General features: G+C 48.3%; 1 long non-coding RNA gene across 1 annotated transcript; it reads left to right on the top strand.

The window, feature by feature from the left end:
* The first annotated feature begins 1,165 nt into the window (after positions 1–1,165).
* LOC310764883 lies at positions 1,166–3,822 on the top strand. The gene is made up of 3 exons (XR_014549317.1): positions 1,166–1,398; positions 3,526–3,642; positions 3,809–3,822. It is a non-coding gene; the product is annotated as an uncharacterized lncRNA (long non-coding RNA).
* Positions 3,823–4,494: the final 672 nt, after the last annotated feature.

Here is a 4,494-nt window from a genome sequence, read left to right as displayed (position 1 = left end):
ATAATGTATGAATTGCCTTCTACCTGTGCCCCAAGCAGGGCTGGCCCAACACATTTTGGCACCTGAGGTGAACCACAAAATGCCCCCCAGTCAGGGAAGAAGGTGTGGTTGAGGAGCTACATCAGGAACAGGGTGGGGGGAAAGATCGACTTTGGGATTTTCTGTCCTTGTGGATTCTGCTGCCTAAGGCAGTCACCTCACCTTGCCTCATGGATGTGCCGGCCCTGGCACCAAGGCAATGTTATATATTTTTGTTATATATTTTATATATTTGCCCTGGCACCAAGGCAATGTTATATATATATGGGTTTTCCCTAAATTGATTTCTGAACTTTGAATTTTATTGTTATTCATGTTTTTAGACTGTATTTTATGCTGCTTTTACAACTAAGTGTTTTAAATTTGTTGTTAGCCGCGCTGAGCCCGGTTTTTGAACCGAGAAGGACAGGGTATAAATAAATTATTATTATTATTATTATTATTATTATTATTATTATTATTATTATTAAACGGGGACTTTTCCATATTGTCTCTTAACGAAAGGAATCGATGGTCGGTCTGGTGCAGAAATTAGCCTGCTCCTCTTCAGCTAAAGAACTTCAGAGGAGTATTCCTAGCTGCCATGGACAGCGTCAGTCCTGTGACCCACTGACCTCAGCATCGCCTTCACTGACCGCAGCAGTGCTCCATGGTTCAGACAGGGGGTACATTGCCAGCCCCGTCCCCGCCGGAGATGCAACCCACGACGGAAGACCTGCATGCCAAGCAGATGGTCCGATCCTGCGCTATGGAGACCCCTAGCCTGCCTGGAAGGATGTGGGGATGGTCTCCCTTTGGGAAGAAGGAGATGAAAGGAAGATGCAGGCAGAACAGCAGGTGCCTCTGAGTTCTGAGAGAGGAGCCTCCCCTCTTGGGAGGGGCCAGGTGGGCTCAGGTGTGGGGGGTTGCCATGGTGACCAGGCCCCGCCCTCCTTTGTGACCTCTCTTGCTTCTCCTTTAAAAGCCACCCACTTGCAGGCAGCTATTATGGGTTAGTAGTGAGGCGAGTAGAGAAAGAGGAGTTAGTGGCCGTTGGTGGTGATTAGGAGAGGAGTTTGGTTTGCTGTTATTTTTCCGGTTTCTTATTTTGATTTTGATTGATTTATTACTTTGATTTATTTTGATTTTAACACTTTTATTTTACTTTATTTTTTATTTTACATTTTTATTTGGTGCACATTTGTGCCTATTTTGTATATATTCTGTGTATATTTATTTTGTTTATAGAAGAGTAGTTAGGGTTAGGTGTAGGGTTAGGGCTGGGGGTTGGGGTGAGAGTTAGGCTTGGGTGGGCATTTTAGATAGTTAACTAGGTTAGAGAGGAGGGTGGGAATTTTTCGTGGCGGAAATGGACAGGCTGTGAGTAGCATTCCTTCCTTTCTCTTTGTCTCCTGGGTTCGGGGGGGGGGGTTGAGTCCTGGGGTCCCCTGCAGAGTCTTGGCTCTTTATTCAACGACCTGTTGCAACAGGACTTCCAACTGCCACATGGAAGAAGCAGAAAGAAGCCCATTTTACCCGCACCTTTTAATAAAACGCCATACATGCATCACATCTGTGTCACAAACTGGGTGGGTGTTTCTGGTGGAAACCTGAGTCTCAGATTTGCCCCTGTCCCTCCCTTGACCTCCACCTTACATCCATTGAGTAAAACAAAGAAAAAGATAAGACATGTTCCTGTTTCCCAGCCCACTTGAGTCCCCTGAAATAAAAAAATCTTATATATATACAGATATATAATAAATGTTCATGGATTTGCCAGGCAAACACGTACATAAATGCATGGGCCACATCTCTGAGGCAGCACAGGAGGGCAGTCCTGGAGCCATTTTGGCTCCCAAACTGACCAAATGTTTTCTCTGCAAGGTCAAAGGAAAATGGAAAAGCCTCCCCATTGTCTTTTCATTCACAATACCTGTCTTAAGGGTATATATGTGTATGAATAGAGTGAGCCTGTGACTTGGCTCAGGAACCAAGTATTTGTCACTACAAAAGACTGGCCAGGCTCCCTAGGGTATCCAATCAAGTAAGCATTAACAGGTAACCTGCCAGACAGGAGGTAAACAACGCACTCAGATTTCTGCTGTAGACCACCTTTTCTGTGATGTAGGTATGGTGTTTGTGGGGAGTGATCTTGAGCTAAACCCCTTCTGTGATATATGTATAATGTTTCTGGGGGTGGTCTTGGACTCCAGGGTGGGCAATTTAAAATGTCTATACAAGGGCGGGCACACCTGGGTTCTGGGTCCTCCTCCTTTCCTGCGTGTGAAGGGGGCACCCTGTTGCAACAGATCGATAAAGATCAGGCTTATGAGCTGCTTTGCTTCTCAGTATTCTCTGGTGGGCCTCTGTTATTTTCTCTGACCGATGGAGAACCTGCAAAGGACTCTATAAGGGCTCTTGTGTCCCCCATAAGGGAATAAGGGCAGATTGTTGTTTATTATATCCCCTTCTTGTCATGGCCAAGTCCCCAGTCCATGGAGGTTGGATCCACTCTTGTCCTTGAGATGGCGACCTGTCTGGCCCTCAGAGACCAGGATGGCCTTACGATCTTCCAACCAAAACATCTTGGAGATCCCGGGCCACAGGGAGGTTAGGCTGGCTTCAACCAGAGCCAGGGCTTTTTCGGCTGTGGCCCCGATCTGGTGGAACGCTCTGTCACAAGAGACCAGCGCCCTGAGGGACTTGACATCTTTCCACAGGGCCTGCAAGACAGAGCTGTTCCACCAGGCCTTTGGCCAAGGCACAGCCTGACCCCCTCCTTTGGTAATCCCCATAGAACTCTAGCCCAATGGTTGCCATTAATTTGATTTTGAACTGATTTTAAAATGAATTGATTTTAGAATGCTGTGTTACTTTTATTGTTGTTAGCCGCTCTGAGCCCGGCTTCGGCTGGGGAGGGCAGGATATAAATAAATTATTATTATTATTATTATTATTATTATTATTATTATTATTATTATTATTATTTGTTATGTACTGAGTTGAATAGGATCCAAACTGCAGCAGTCAGATTGGTCCTAGAACAATAGGATCCAAAAAGGCAGCAGTCTGATTGGTCCTAGAACAATAGGATTCAGAATGCAGCAGTCTGATTGGTCCTAGAACAATGCAGCACTATGATTGGTTGGCAGGAACCACCCAATCATGCTCCAGATAGAAGTGAATCCACAACCTGATTGGCTTACAGTAGAATTCCGGAATTAGCCAATCATGTGCAGCCCATTGTGTAATTAATGTACATAAAGCAGATGCTTTGAGGGGACTTTCATTCATTCCTCCTCACCACTATGAGCTGAATAAAGAGCATGAAATCACTTTGCGACTCTGAGTATATTTCATTATTATGCTGAGGTTCCACATCCCTTCGCCAGGGGTGAGTATCTCCCCATTGCCTGGGCTATTTTGCCCCCCACTCTGCCCTCTTGGATGCGGAGAGGCCCCCCCACCCCGCCATCAAGGACTGACAGCCTGACTTTTGTATTTCAGCTGCTGGAGGACAAACAGCGCTACCTCCTGGGGGTGATCAAAGAGTGCCAGGCAGCTAAGCTCAGGGGGCTCCGAACTCTGAAGTGCTCCAAGCAGGAGACGGCCCAAGCCATTCTGGTGAGTGATGGGTGGTGTGAGGGACCCCCACAGGGAGGTGGGGGAGGGAGCGGCTTTGGAGAAGGGGTTGCCATTCCCCTGGAAAGCCAAGCCGGGCCTTGGGGGTCAGAGCCATCCTCCGAAGACCCCCGGAAAGAGCTGACTTTCCTCCTCTGTTCTCTCCCAGAACATCTTGGGGCCCCAGGGATCACTCCCTGACCCTGGCCCTGACCTTGGAGGCCCTCATCCAGCTGAGGTGTGGGGTCCTTGGGATGGATGGGGTTGTGGGAAGGGGGCAGAACTCCAGGGGGAGCTCCGAGTGGTGGGGAAGAGGAGGCAGGAGGCAGGAGGCAGGAGGGAGAAGGGAGAAGGGGCAAGGGAGACTGGGAGGAGGCAGCGTCTAACCTGCACCCCTTCATCTCTGCAGCAACATGAGGCTTCTCAATATTCTCTGGTTGGCCTCTGTTATTCTCTTCTACCAATAGGGAACCTATGTAAGGACTCTATATGGGCTCTTGGATACCCCATAAGGGGAAAGGGCATTTTTTTGTTTACAACACAGATGACAGTAATTCAGCCACACCTGATGTGCTTCCAGTGGAGACCCAAAGAAGGTAAGCCCCACACCTTGGAAACAGCGAACTCCCTTGTCCCTTGTTTGCTTTAAGGTCCTTGCCTCCCTGGTTTTCCTGCTGGGAATCCTGCAGGACCTGCTCCCCTGCCTGGCAGGCCTTTCCGACCTGGCCTGGGAGGGCAGCGGCCGGACTGACCCTCATTTTCATTCTCTTCCATCCAGATGGCATCATCATTGAAGACTTGTAGTCAGTGCAGACCTCGGGCTCCGCTGGACACCAGAGAGAGGCCACTGGGTAA

This window comes from Podarcis filfolensis (assembly GCF_964270895.1).
Source record: "Podarcis filfolensis genome assembly, chromosome: 6".
Classification (NCBI taxonomy): Eukaryota; Metazoa; Chordata; class Lepidosauria; order Squamata; family Lacertidae; genus Podarcis; species Podarcis filfolensis.
Note: the sequence above shows the minus strand (reverse complement) of the source record. Positions and strands in the feature narration are given on the sequence as shown.